Source organism: Lolium perenne, chromosome 7, assembly GCF_019359855.2.
Source record: "Lolium perenne isolate Kyuss_39 chromosome 7, Kyuss_2.0, whole genome shotgun sequence".
NCBI classification, from domain to species: Eukaryota; Viridiplantae; Streptophyta; class Magnoliopsida; order Poales; family Poaceae; genus Lolium; species Lolium perenne.
The window spans coordinates 105,575,362-105,589,797 of record NC_067250.2 but is presented as its reverse complement, the minus strand read 5'-3'; the positions used below and the strand labels follow the sequence as shown (position 1 = coordinate 105,589,797).

At 42.0% G+C, this 14,436-nt stretch overlaps 1 long non-coding RNA gene across 1 annotated transcript; it reads left to right on the top strand.

The window, feature by feature from the left end:
• Nucleotides 1–860: 860 nt before the first annotated feature.
• LOC127312698 (uncharacterized) lies at nt 861–5,386 on the top strand. The gene is made up of 3 exons (XR_007858506.2): nt 861–1,701; nt 4,637–4,789; nt 5,032–5,386. It is a non-coding gene; the product is annotated as an uncharacterized lncRNA (long non-coding RNA).
• Nucleotides 5,387–14,436: the final 9,050 nt, after the last annotated feature.

Below are 14,436 nucleotides of genomic sequence, written 5' to 3'. Positions count from 1 at the left end.
ATTTTTTGATGATTAGGCTTTTGCTAAACTTGGAACGTTGCATGAGACCAAACCAAATATAGAGAGAGTTCACAATTTATCTCTACATATTCCAGATGCACATAGCCGCACAGATAACAATGCAATCATACACACGTTGAAATAAGGGATGGCAGAGAGCCACCGACGACTAATAGTGCCGAAGGAGGTGGAGGATAGATTCGGATGCTAGACAGGCATGCAACCATGCATGTTGGGTAAGGACATCGTTGACCACATGCTTAAAACATGTACAGATCATAAATAGTTCGTGGTTTTCTTGTTGTTCAATAACAGACAAAGTAAGTGTATACACTTGTAGGTAATTTTTGCAGAAGATCAATTTTTCCATCAAATGACATGTTGTTTCTAAATAGTCATAGAGATCACATTAAGTCTACCGCTCACATCCAAATGAGGATTTTGAGCTTACGATCAATGCCTTGTAACCAGTTGTCAAAGATCTTTGCAACCCTAAGAGTTGGGTACGGTACAAGTTGGACCTGATGCTGACCATATAGCATGTTCATATTTACACTGAAGAAATAAGTGTTTGATTATCCTTTTTATTTAAATGGTCACGGTAGAGAGAATCCCCACATGTATTTTCATATAAAAAGTCCAACCTAACAACATGTATCTAAAGATATAATAGATGCCCCCCATGGGGGATTCACAGCGATTTGAGATTCTTGACCGTCGGATCTTGACTTGACTAGCAGCGGATCTCGGCCGTTCATATTTTTCACCGCGGTATAAAAGTCATCCCACGGACAGAAACCCTAGCCGCCGCCTTGCGCGATGCTCCTCTGCTCGCGTCTCCCACCTTCTCCTCTCCCCCAATCCCCTCTTCTCTCTCTCCCCCAATCCCCAACTAGTGGAATCTCTCAAGCCCCTCCAATCCCCCAAGCCCCTCATGCACCAATCCCCTTCTCCTCCGTCACCCTATCTCCTGGTCATCTCCATGGCTAGAGGAGGTAGAGTGGCAGCAACAGCGCCATGGCTAGAGGAGGTAGAGTGGCTGGTTGCTGCCAGGAGGCAGCGCCGACTCACTTCATTGAGAGGAGCGGTTGGTGGCCGACAGCCCGCCGCTCGCACCTTCACTGCGCGTCGTGCCGTCGCCGAGAGGAGCGGCCCGTGGAGCTTCTCCCGCCCTGCAGTTCTCCAATGGGTTGTGCTGGAGAGCCTGGTATCCTCCACCTCCTTACCTAGGTTGCCGTCCACCACCGCAACAGCCTGCCCTTGTCCGCCTCTTCTTCAAAGGAGCAACGATGCTGGTGTGATCTCTGAACATAGCAGATCTGGAGAGATGGAGGCCCGAGCTGTGAAAAATCATAGTGAGCTGTGAAAAGATTTTGTCATTACTCATACAAGTTAGTTCTTATTTTTTCAGCTACCTAATGCCACTTTATTACATATTAGGCAGAGTCATTTTTCATTATCATCTACCGAGTGCACTAAATTTCTTAGCCACGTGTCTTGTATCATGTGCAAGTGGAGCTTGTCTCTCCCCTCTTACATTGCCTTCTTTCTTTCTCACATTGCTGGGATTCAGAATGAACATGCAGATAAGCAAACCAAAACATGATTGATTATTTCCCCATGCTAAAAATCATTTTGTACTGATGGCAGCAATTGCATATGATACATTTGGAGACTCAAAGAAAATATTCCCCTGCATTTGTAAGTGTATTAAAGTTTAACCATTTTGAGAAAGTTCTTACATTTGCTTCTTTTAATTTCTCTTATAGTGTATACTAGACCATGATAGCACGCGTTGCTGCGCCCGTCCTTTTCCCGACATTATGATAGGAGTTTCTCCCAACTTAAGGTCAATATGTAAAATATATTTGGCAGTGTGTTGTGACTTAGGTTATATCTGATACTTTGATACTTAGACCTCTACGGTGGTTCCCGTTGATGTTGTTACATCATATATGGTAATCATTTACCCGTGTGTGACCCCGCTCGTCACAGAACAACTAATGAACAATAATCAGAAATAAATCATATAGTTCTACCAGTTTAAATAAAACATATAGTCAACATATAAATGATATTTCATTCATTCATAGAATATCTAATGAAAGAATAATGTGGACATCTAAAGTTCGCATAGACTTAAAACAAAACAAACCGATCAAGTGAAATTCATTAATTTTGCATACATAGAATGCTTTGTTGTAGTGAATTGAGAAACAAAGTAAATGGTGAGGACATTTTTGCATTGAAGCATATATGACAATAATATAGAACATCCATTTTACCTCCAAAAGTCTAAATTCAATAAAGTTGTGCGCACCTCAAACCAGATCTAGAAAGACAAAAAAAAAATAGTTCAATAGTCAATACTAATAAGTAGTTGGATTTGGTGGATCTCTCCCACCACGGGCAAGGATCATGATTGCTTGAGTTAGGTTCAGAATGATTTCAAAAAGATGTTAACTTACTGCCGAATCGTCACATAGGGCAGGCACATTTAAGTTAAAACAATTGTTACGATACTCGGTATATTCGTGTACAATGATTAAGAAAAAATGAATGGAAAAATAAAACTAAATAGAGATTCAAGTTCAAGAATCCGAAAAGGTTAGTTGCAAGCTAATAGTAGGGATATTGTGATAGAAACATTCGTTTCTTGCAATAGGAAACAAACTTATATTGATTCCTCAAAAGAAACTGATATTGAGGCGGGTGAAAGGGGTACCTTATAAAACAAAACTTGCATACACATGTTTCCGTGTGAATTGCATGCGCCACATGCTAATTGAAAAGTGAGTGCTTCTTCGCCGGCAGTCTTTTATCTTGTCTCTTCTTTTCTCCTTTCTTATAGGACCAACATAACTGAACTATTTGTACTTTGCTTCTTCAGTACATAAAACAGAACTCCTGCCTGGCATCAGAGAAAGACAGAAGAAATATATCTATGGATATGTCATAAAATTTTGCTAACAAAAATACAAAAATATTGCGTCGAACTGCAATGGCACGATTCTACCATATTGTCACAAATCGAGTCAAGCAAAAATTAAGGCAATTTTTTTTGGTGTTTTCTAAAAGTAATTACCAATATAGTGTAGAATACGTAGTGACCAACTACATTTAGATAATACTTAGTAGCCACCATATTATTGAAAGGGATTTGAAAGGAAAATGCAATGCAGCACAACGAATTTATGTTGAAAAGGATGAGATCACATAATGAAGACAATAGCCAGAAGAATTTGAAGTTCGTTTTTTTTTTCCATGTTTAAAGTAGCAATCCGGAAGATATCAAATCAACGAACTAATATTATTTTAAAAGGAAAAGTAAAATGAAAATTTGTGTTGAGTTCTCAAAGCAAATGTAGGATTCCTAGGGATCCATATACTATGCACCAATTTGTTCATATGTAGCTGTAGTTTCAGTTGCAGAAATATAGTACCTGCCAATGCCATCGCTGCAACCTGTGCACGGCAATCCTTGAGACTAAATGAATACTGAGAAAGATGTGGCAATATCAAAGGTATTGATTCTTCACTATGGTTGAGTTACATGGAAGATCCTTATTAGATGAAGAATATCCACAAAGCAGAACTACTAACATATCAGCGTCCTCGGCTCAGGCGCTCAGCCACAAAAGAATAAACTTTTACAATTTGTACCAGATACAAACCCAGTAGAAAAAAAGCAGCAATTACCAATTAGCGAAGAGATCAGCTACAACACTTGCTCCTGAAGTGGATGCGCGTGGTGGAAGAGCATGGTTGGTAAGAAGGCGATGGCGATGTGAGCCAGACTACAAAAGTGGCGAAGTCCAAAGGTAATGGAACTGCTGCCGCCAAGACATGTTCGCTCACATCTGGAACCACGGAGCGGCGGTGTGTAGTGTGCATCGTGCTCCATCTCATGTTCGTCCTACCTTGGATCCTCGACCCTGAAACTCAAATTCTCCTACAAACGAACAAGAAGGACCGGGGAGAGGTGACTTACATGAGAGCTGTTTGGACCGTTGCTTACGGTCGTCGAGCATGCTAGCCCAACAGTCGCCCTCACCTCATCCTCTAGCGCCGGTGAGGTGTGCCGCCTCCTCGTCTTGCACCAACAAGCCGCCGCCTTGTCCTCCTCCTTTGGGTCCTCCATCTATTGATGCATCCTCTTACAGCTCCACAATGCACACCGTGCTCGTCTTCGCCGGCCTCTGAGTTTGACCGCGTCGCTGCCTAGAACGGAGAAGAGAGATCGGCAGGATTTAGTTTTTCTTTGCGGGGAAGATAGATCGACAACGAAGGGTCGGGATCGAGCACAGAAAAAAAATACAGTACTACATAAGATAACTGCGCTGAAATGGAGGCCTCATTTCAACCGGGCAGTTCACACTGCGGGCCGGCCCGGTTGATGAGAAAACGCCTAGGTTCATTCGTGGAGTAGCGGCCCTCTTATGCTAGGCTGATCCATTGCTGGCGGTGGAAAGAAACAGCGAAACTGGGTGAAACGACGGGAAAATCTGGAAGTCGGATCCAACGGTTTAGGATCTAAAAACGTTGAGAGGGCTCATAGGTGGTTGAGTTTTACTGATAACTAATTCAGGTTTTCACATGCCACTAATTGTTCTTTTGTCTACCTTGCTCTATTCAGGGGAAATTAATGAACAAAACAATCAAGTATTGCTGTAGATTTTTTTGGGACATTTGACACTTACAAAAAAGTGGTTTATTATGCGGGGAGTTTGGAATCATCACTCAACCGGTTTCTTAATGGGGCATGTTTCAGATCATGTTTCTTTTCGAGGTATACTTGAGAATGATCTGGAATAGGTGCATTTTACTGAGATGGAAACATCTACTGTACTTTTTTTTTTTGCTTTGACTGTAAATCTTCAAAAGAAGTGTTCATGATTGATCAGCTGGAGAATATATCTAAATTGATATATTTTCCCTCAGTAGAAAAATGGATTTATTTTGTGATAGATGCGAGCTACATATATATCGTCTTAGGTGGTGGTGATCTATATGTTATCTGTTCCATTGCAGGTGTTAGAAAAGAAAGTTCAAGTTTTTTAAGTGTCTGATTTGTGGATTTGTGTAGTAGAGACTTTCTGAGGCTAGAAGGTACAGTATGTCTTTATCTTGCCCATTTATTTTTGTTTTCTCTGTGTTCCTGCGACGGGTCATGAGCTGAGAATAAGATATTGAGTGAGTCCACTATTATGTTTGATTTGGATGGTTTACAGCCTTAGTTGAGGCATTACTACAGATGTATGAGGGCAAATGGGGCCACTTTCCAAGTGTCTTATGCTTACAGATTTTGGAATGGACCATCCTGATAAACAGAAATTTTCTCTGTTATTTTTGTGTAAACATGATTTCAAAGCATACATTTATCTATCTCCAGCTGTGACACAAAATAAGCTGCAAGCCAGCAAGAATATGCTTTATTGTATCTCCCTTCCTTGATTTTTTTTCTTCTTTACCTATGATATTTCTTTTGCAGTACCTGCTTTTGTTCCCGTGAAATGATTTCTCTGGGTGTGGTTGGGGTCATTCTCTAGCCCCTCATGTTTCTAATTCATGTTACATTTCAGCTCCTCTAGGATTATAGCCAGCAATGTACAGAGTAGATGAAGATAAAAACTTGTTTATGATGCAAAGGTTTTAGTGGACATATAATTAGGTATTTTATTCCTTGGAATTTTCGCTAATTAGTTATATACTTCATATTCTGTACCTAGATTGCACATATAATTGATCTGTTGGTTGCCTCTTTTGTTTATTACCTAAATATAGCATCGAAAACGCGTCCAATAAGTATAGCAAGCGCCCTTTCTGTTTATTTTGCTTTGTTTTAGAGTATGAAATTAAAAGAGGAACCAGTATGTTGTGAGATCTTCAGCATAATTTTACACATCGGACATTTGATCAAAGACCAATTACTTGACTTGAGACATATATGCTTGACAAAACTTTTCAGTATCAGAAAGTAGACAGTGCATAAAAGAACAAGTTTTGTGCTTCATAAGGATTCTGATTCCCTTGTATAATTAGCAACTGAGTCTGATTACTTCCAATTTGACAATAAATAAAGTCAGTGGTGATCCTATAATTTGAACAACGGGATTTCAATAAAAAAATAAGGATTTTTTTGACAGCTCAAATCCTAATTTTAGCTGGCTATGGCCTTTCTTGACATAATGAGCCGGGAGAACAAAGAAGGGATGGATGCTCCCTTGATTCCAATGTTATGTTGTGTTATTTTCATATTTTTCATACATGTACACATTACATACTATATCAGGTAATACATAAACTGATTGGGGGAGGCGCATTGTCTGATATTATCATGTTGTGCTGACTAGCAAATGCCCTTCCTGTTCACGTTTCAGGCACCTCTCTTAATTGGTTGTGATGTCAGACTTTAGAAACAATGGAAATAGTGAGAAACAAAGAAGTATTTCAAGCAAACCAATGTATTATATTGTTACCATTCCATTCTCTCGAAGTTTATGAATGGCATCAAAACCGACCTTCCTTGGTGGCGCAATACTTCCATGCATCGTTGTCATATTTAATTGTCCTTCAGAAATCACTTTGCACAAACTAATGTAGGTAGCTTGCTATGAGTTTGTTTGAACCACTTGATGGATCTGAAGAGTTTCTGTTAATGTTTCTATTTTATTGACTCGTGAGCATTGAGCTGGTCAGTCACCATTTCTGTATACCTCTTGGGGACGTTATATTGTCTTGAACTAACATCATGTGCACATCTATTTTTCGGTGGTGTCAACAACTGCTTTCAGAGTAGCTGACTGTGTTGCTTCTGCTTAAGATTTTTGTCATATTGTTCTATTCACGCAGTAGAACCATTTGTATATGTACTGTTGTAGTTATGCCATCCGTTAAATTTAGTATGTTTCATTTTCTACAGATTCTCTAGGACTTCAAGGAAGAATATTGAGTCAAGAAAAAGGTAGATGCCGTGAGGTGATTTAGCTACTCCAAATGAAATGACTATATACTATAACTAGTAAGTTTGCACGTGCAACGCACGTCTACATAAATCCATTATTTTTGGTGAAGTTAATCTTGTTGTTTGTTCATGAAGCCACTGAAATATGTCTCATGGCCCAACGGTGTAACCATGTGCGTCCAACATATCATTCACGGAACCGACATCGGTTAAAATCCAAGAAGCAAAAAACCGAAACAAAATGAACATCTAAGAAAGAGGATTTTTTGTCAAGGTACATTGTCACATGAATAATTTGTTGAGCACGAAATGAAATGACAAAAAATGTTAGTTATTCCAATGAAGGGACATCATCAACCATAACGTAAAACAAGTATCATGATATAATCAAGCAAAATACATGTTTAGAAATGTTAGACAAAATATAAACCGTACTGAAAATTTTAACATCACCTGATGATCCATGTGATTACATAACTTTCATATTTTGAATTCTGTAGTATAAATGTATAATCAAGGGAAACATTTATAGAGAATATTAACAGTTTTGGTAATTAGCAAATAGGATGTTTAAAATCTTAATATAATTACAATGCTAGCTGGACAAAAGAAAACGCCTAATAATCTTGTTTTGGTAACAAGGTTCCAAAAAGCATCGAAACATAATTATCACTCTGAATATATTCAGGGTGGACCGATACAATTGGGTGTCTGATATGTACATCCACTAAGAAAATATCATGAATCATCGATGGAACCATCCAGGCAAGAGTTTTCGGACCAGCTGCTTTTAACATATGAAAAAACGTGCGTCCATGCCTGCTTACTGGAGTACCTTGTTTATTTTCTGTGCATACGCAGCCGATGCTCACCTCCCCTAGCGTTGACACAAAGATGATTTTTGCGCCAGGCCACGTTGGCGACAAGTGCAGGAAGTGGGGGAGGATCGCGTTGTGTTCCGAAGAACGACAAAGACTGCAGGAGGGTCTGGAGTTTGATGTCGCAAGAAGGCGGCGACGCACGCCGGAGCGCCGTAGACACAGAAGCGAGGTATTTTATTCATGTTGCCCGATTCGTGGAGCCATCGACACCTGCTTTTTACGTTTGAATCCGTAACTGACGCTTGTGATCCGGAATTAGTGGTTGTCAAAACGGGAATGACTTGCAATGTCATTGGAGAGTCTTGGGCCATTAGATCTAGTGAAATAGATGGCTGAGATCAAATGTTCCTGCCATGTTTACGCTTTTATAAGTAGTGGAGATGGAGATGCACCTGTTCAAGTTGTTCCATGCATGAGCGCATCCCTATGCAAAATTCATAATATGTCAAATGTTTGCAGGTCTGACTGCACCCTTCTCTGGCAACCGGTTTGCTGTACTCTATGAAATGGTTACTCAGAGACCGTTAATATCACGATGATATTGCCAGATGTAGGCCTTGATGGTTCAACTGCTTATTCTGTTAGAGACCTGTGGAAGGTGAGTTAGGTAGATATACGTTTTTGGCAAAGTAAAGGGTAACCAAATGAGCTGCATTGTGTGTATAAAGTGAAGCCCAAAAAGTAACCCATGTAATGACTTATTATGTTACTTTTAGAATTGCAACATTATGAGAGTTATTTCCTAGAATGGATTTAAATTGAACACATAAAAATGTGCTAAGGTGAATCTGATCTCATTAGTACCTCACGTTTTAATTTCCTAGGGTGTTAAGCATTCACCTTCTTGGTTAGAAAATGGTAGTTCTATATTTTGCCATGTATGTGTTATCATCATAAATTTGAATTTTGTCCTCTCTCTTTGAATAAGTGATCACTGTACATACTCGCTAATCTGAAAAAAAGCTACACTACTATGCAAAAGGTGGAAATCTCTTGCTATATATCTTTGTGAAACTCATCTTCCTTGCAGATTCTACCAGTTGTGGCTAGCAATATATGGTGAATGTGCAGGTTTATCGAGGCATTTCCAAAAAAAAATTAACTACATATTATTGGAAGGATCAGTACAGCCTGAGACATCATACTTGTCCAGGCCATGTAATAATCTGTATAGTTGGGTAAATTCATGTTCCATATTTGTTGCACAAAATCTTCCATGTTCTCCTTGTATTCATTATTGGTAGCAAGTTAAGCATCAGGTGTTCTCCTTATTCCGTACTCTTTGCCTTTAGAGATAAGGAGATTGTGGTAGCTGCAGCTGAAGAGGAGTAAAGGGGGGATATTCAAAAACTTGAATAAGCCATATATTTGAAGGCGTATTGTTTCCACTTTCTTCTATCCTTTTGTTCATGGTCTCATTTGCTAGGAGTTTTTTATCGAGGCATTTCCAAAAAAAAAATTAACTACATATTATTGGAAGGATCAGTACGGCCTCAAACATCATACTTGTCCAGGCCATGTAATAATCTGTATAGTTGGGTAAATTCATGTTCCATATTTATTGCACTAAGTCTTCCATGTTCTCCTTGTATTCATTATTGGTAGCAAGTTACAAAAATTTCAGCTTTGTTGACATTGACAAGGGGATGTGGACCTGCAGGTCTCCACGAATGACGATTCCGCCATTAGAGAGAGAGGTTTCATGTTTTGGTATCATTCTGTCCCCTTGACCTCTCCCAAGTCCATTTTTTCATTTTGTCATTGTTCCGTCAATGCTGCTAATTCTGTGGTGGATTTGGCTTCAATATTTTTTTATTTATCCTACTACCTTATTATCACTTAACTATTGTAATAATTGGAAGTCTGCTTATGTTTTATCATGTAATTGAGAGCATAGTTTTGGCGTATCTCTGAATTCAATAATATTTCAGCGAAGGCTTCTTCAGATAGCCTGACCTCTGATTTCGGTACTGATAAAAAGTCTTTTTATTCTCTGTATTTAAATATATGCTTTGGGCTGACTAAAGAAATGAATATGCTAGGAACTTATGAAGTTGGAATAATTATACTTGTACATGTGCTTCTACCATGACCATTTGCCTGCCTACTTTCTGTTCTTATTTTTTGTTCAACTGAATCCTGTTGAGTAACATGGTACCCTTATACAGACCCATATTTCTTACTTGATTGGATTGCAGCGAAAGAATTATTGTGCAGTTCTTAGAGAATTAATGTATTACTTAAATTCACTGGGTGCAGTTTAGTAAATTGCGCATATCTTGATCGTTGTTGTTGCAAGTGGCTTGGTGAGAAAAGATAGATAATATGGGGCGGTTATATACTTGCCTGACATGCGCACTGATGCATGGTGCAGATGACCAAGCAGATGCACACCAATGTGCCTCTTTCTATTGTTCTTTTATAAAATAGATTTATCCTTAAAAGGAACAAATATGGTACTTTGTTTCTCTCTATTGTAGTAAATTTATATATAACAATTGCAAAAAGTTCAGTTGGTATTAAATTTGCATTTTAGTTTTTAGAAATTAATTGAATATGAGTCCAGCTACTCAGAAGCGTCCAATCTATATTTATTATGGGGGTCTTTCATTTTGCTTCTGATGGCTTCTTTGCCAGCTAATAGAAATAATATCTTTGTTGTTGTTTCTTGGCTGAACTTTTCCCATATCATGAAGTTGAGCTTTTCCGAAAGATAGTGTGTCGAGGGTACTCCTCGCCAATGCCCTCCGATAGGGGCTTAGGGTTGACGGAATCCTGTAGGCTGACACGAGACATCGGTTCACAGACAAGCGGGGAGAGCGATTTACCCAGGTTCGGGGCCCTCGATGAGGTAAAACCCTTATGTCCTGCCTGTCTGTTCTTTGATTATGAAAACAATGGATTACAATGGGGTGCCGAATAGTTCGGCTGTGATCTAGGCGAGATTGCTGTTGCTAGGGTGACCTAGCTCTAAGCTTTTCCTGGCTAAGATTGCTAAGATTGTTCGTGTCCTTCCGCAGCCCCTCTCCTGCCCTTTATATAGGAGGCCAGGTCTCAAGAGGTCTAACCGAATACGACTAGATTTACAGTAGTTTAGATCCAATCTTTCCTTGTTTGTTCGCTTCCTTGTCTTGCTCGTCAAGGGATCTTCTAGTGCGCCGACCTAGTGGCCCATCTAGCCTTCGGGTGTCTTCATGGGCCTCCAGTTGGTCAATACAGGATAGGGTAACGTCGGTTATTCGAAGGGTAATGCCCACGTCAGTAGCCCCCGAGTGTCTAGCCGAAGATAATTCGGGTAGAGACTAATGCATGTCCTCTCATGATATTCTTCTCCTTCATTATCCTTGTTCATCTTGATTATGCTTCATCTTCCTTTTATCGGGTGCGCGTCAGCGCTCCCGATGGGAGTAGCCCCCGAGTCTAGGTACGGATGTTTGCAATCCGTGCGTAGACTCAAGTTGTACTACTCGAATACTTTCCTCTGCCGAGATTTTCATAAGGCTTCATAGGTCATCCGATATATTTTCTTTACGCAAAGGATAATGAGCAACGTGCCCAACTTTTGTTGGTTAACTGCCGATGGCAAAACAACGTTACTCTACACAGAATCAAGTCCCCGGGCATGATCCTGGAGTGCAAAAAACTTTCGCATGACGTACATCATGCGCTCCCGATGGGAGTGTCTGGGTGTAAACACTTGAGTGCAGACTCAGTCCTTTTTCCTTCGACTGCTCACTCTATCGAGTTTTCCTTTTTATCGGGTGCGCGTCAGCGCTCCCGATGGGAGTAGCCCCCGAGTCCAGGTTCGGATGCTTACAATCCGTGCGTGGGCTCAAATCCTTCATCCGATGACTTTTTATATTTCCATCGAGTGCCTTTAATAATAATTTTTTTATATGACGTCACAGTTGTGGGCCAATTGATGGGATTTGACTTGACGTGTAACTGCTGTGGGCCAATTGATGGAACTTGACCTGACGAGCCCACCCTAGTTCTGCGCTGGCAGTTTTTAGGTTTTAACTAGTGCACGCGCGGCGATCGAGGCGTCTCCTCATTTTTCGCGCGACGTGGGAGTAATGGGCCGCCGGTTCCACTGTTTCTTCTAGTGCCACGTGTACAGTCAGATCTGCTCCTCTCCCCACGATGCCTTGTGTAGTTATGGCCACGTTTGGGCTCAAATTCTTACGGGATAAATAGGGAGCCTCTTTTCTTTTTACCTTTTACCCCGCTCACTGCTCATCTTCTCCCTCAAGCCTTCTGTCCTTCTGCCTCTCCATCAAAAGCTTCGTCCACCATGGGCAAGAAGAAGAGCGGCAGCACATCGGAGGCGGCCAAAGTTAGCCGCGACTGGAGCGTCTCTGCCATTACCAACCGCGACATCAACAAACTCCGCGCCCTCGGCTTCATCTCCGCATCTGAGGATGACGTTCGTCTCCCAGGTCAGGTTTCTCGCCCGAGTCCCCCAAAGGGCTTCACCGTCATGTTCGCCGCTTTCCTGTTCCGTGGCCTCTCTCTTCCGGCGCACGAGTTCCTTCGCTCCCTTCTTTTCTTCTATGGGATCCAGCTCTGGCAGCTGACCCCAAATTCCATCCTCCACCTTTCCATTTTTGTCACCGTTTGTGAAGCTTTCCTCGGCATTGAGCCCCACTGGGGCCTTTGGAGGAAGATCTTCTATGTGAAGCGTCACAATGATAGCAACGGCCCCCCCGTTGTTGGCGGCGTCGGCTTTGTCGTCAGGAAGGAGGTCGATTACTTCGACTATCCGATGAAGGAATCCGTCCAGGGCTGGCGCAACAAATGGTTCTACCTTCGGGACCCTGTCGTTCCTGGGCGGCGTTCAAATCTTCCCGTTTTTGACGATGTCTTGGTGGCTCACAAGAAGAAATCTTGGAACAACGCCCTTTCTCCCGAAGAAAAGGCGACAGCCGATGAGCTATTCAAGCAAGTTGTCATTCTGAAGAATTCAGGAGGCATGACGATGCGCGGTACTGAAGTAGTTTCAGTGTTCCTGCAACATCGAGTGCAGCCGCTGATGTCTCGCCCTCACCAGCTGTGGCTTTTCGCTGGCAAAAACGATAAGTCGAGGGTCAACTCTGCCGACATTTCGACAGGCGAGCTCCAGAACGAAGTTCGTCGCCTAACATGCCTCAGCACCAAGGACACCATCGTTCTGACATCGGCGCGCCCTCCTTATGACTCCAAGCTTCCTCCATCCGAGGTAACCTTTTCGTCCTTCGTTTACTGTCACTACTCCTTCTTTTTGTTTGTGCCTTACGTGTTTTGCTATCTTTCTGCAGGTTCCCGCTGTCGCTCAATGTTATCCTCCCTCACCCGAGAGCGGAGCGGTGTTAGAGGATGACGATGATGATTCTGAAGGAACCGAGGATACCCAGCACGCCCTTGAGGACAGCGATGTCCAAGAGGAGGAAACTGCTGAAGATGACGCCTTTCTCAAGAGCAGACGTCGCAAGCAGGTACATGATGATCTTATCTCTTCGGCTGAATCAAGTCCTAAAGGAAGAAGTAACGATGCCGACGAAGCTACTTCGCCTCCTCCTGCTAAGAAGGGTTCAACCAGTTTCTTCGTGGACGAAGATGACCTGGACTTGTGAGAATTTTATACTCTTGTTACTTTTATTTCTTGTCACCTTGTATGCTAACTGCACGCTGTACTCAAACAGCTCTGCCGATGATGATGACGATGTTCCTCTCGCAAAGAGGGCTAAACTAGCTTCTGAGAGAGCAGCATCGGCTAAAGAATCAAACCCTTCTCCTGCCAAGTCGACACCTCCATCCCGAACGGGTGTAGAGAAGGTCCCAGTGTCGAGGGTTATTCCTTCAGATGATGCTCCCACGCCGTCGGCTGGCCGCGATCACGTAAGTACTTTAATCTGTCAAGCTTTGCTAAATTTCTATTACTTTGCTCTTCTTAACTTTTTCCTGGCTGCAGCCAATTTACGCTACAGTCGATGCTGTGGCGGATTTTGCTGAACAATTTACTCGTCTCAAAGCCGAAAATTCTCAACTTCGGAAGGCCGTCAAATCTTCGGCTGATCAGGTGGTCGAAGCCAACAGACTTGCTGCCGATGCCAAAAGTGAGAATACTTCGTTGAAGGAAGAAGTAAGTCGGCTGAAGCGTCAAATGAAGGATGACCAAGATGCCAGGCGTGCAGCGGCGGCTGCGATTGATGAGAAGGAGGGTGTCCTCCGTGAATCCATCAAGGGTTTACTGGGTAAAATCCTTGTAGTGCTCCGCCTCTTTCTTGATGCTTTCTCCATTGATTACTAATATTCTTCTTCTTTTTCAGAGGCCGCCAATTTAACTGTCGGGCGACGCCACCAGCTTCGGGAGGATTCTACGGCCGATGCCTTGTCACTTGCTGCTGAGTCGAATGTCCAGATCCTCAGATTGCTGCAAAAGTCCAAGGGAGCGTTGTCGAAGTTATACTCGATGATCTTCCCTAAGGCGAAGCTGGACAAGACTCTCGACGAGATGGCAGAAGCTTTCCTTGTCGATCCCTCCGAACCTGTCGAGGTACTGAAACGTCGCAGCCGCTTGATTGGTGCGGTTCTTACTTTCCAGTTGCTTAT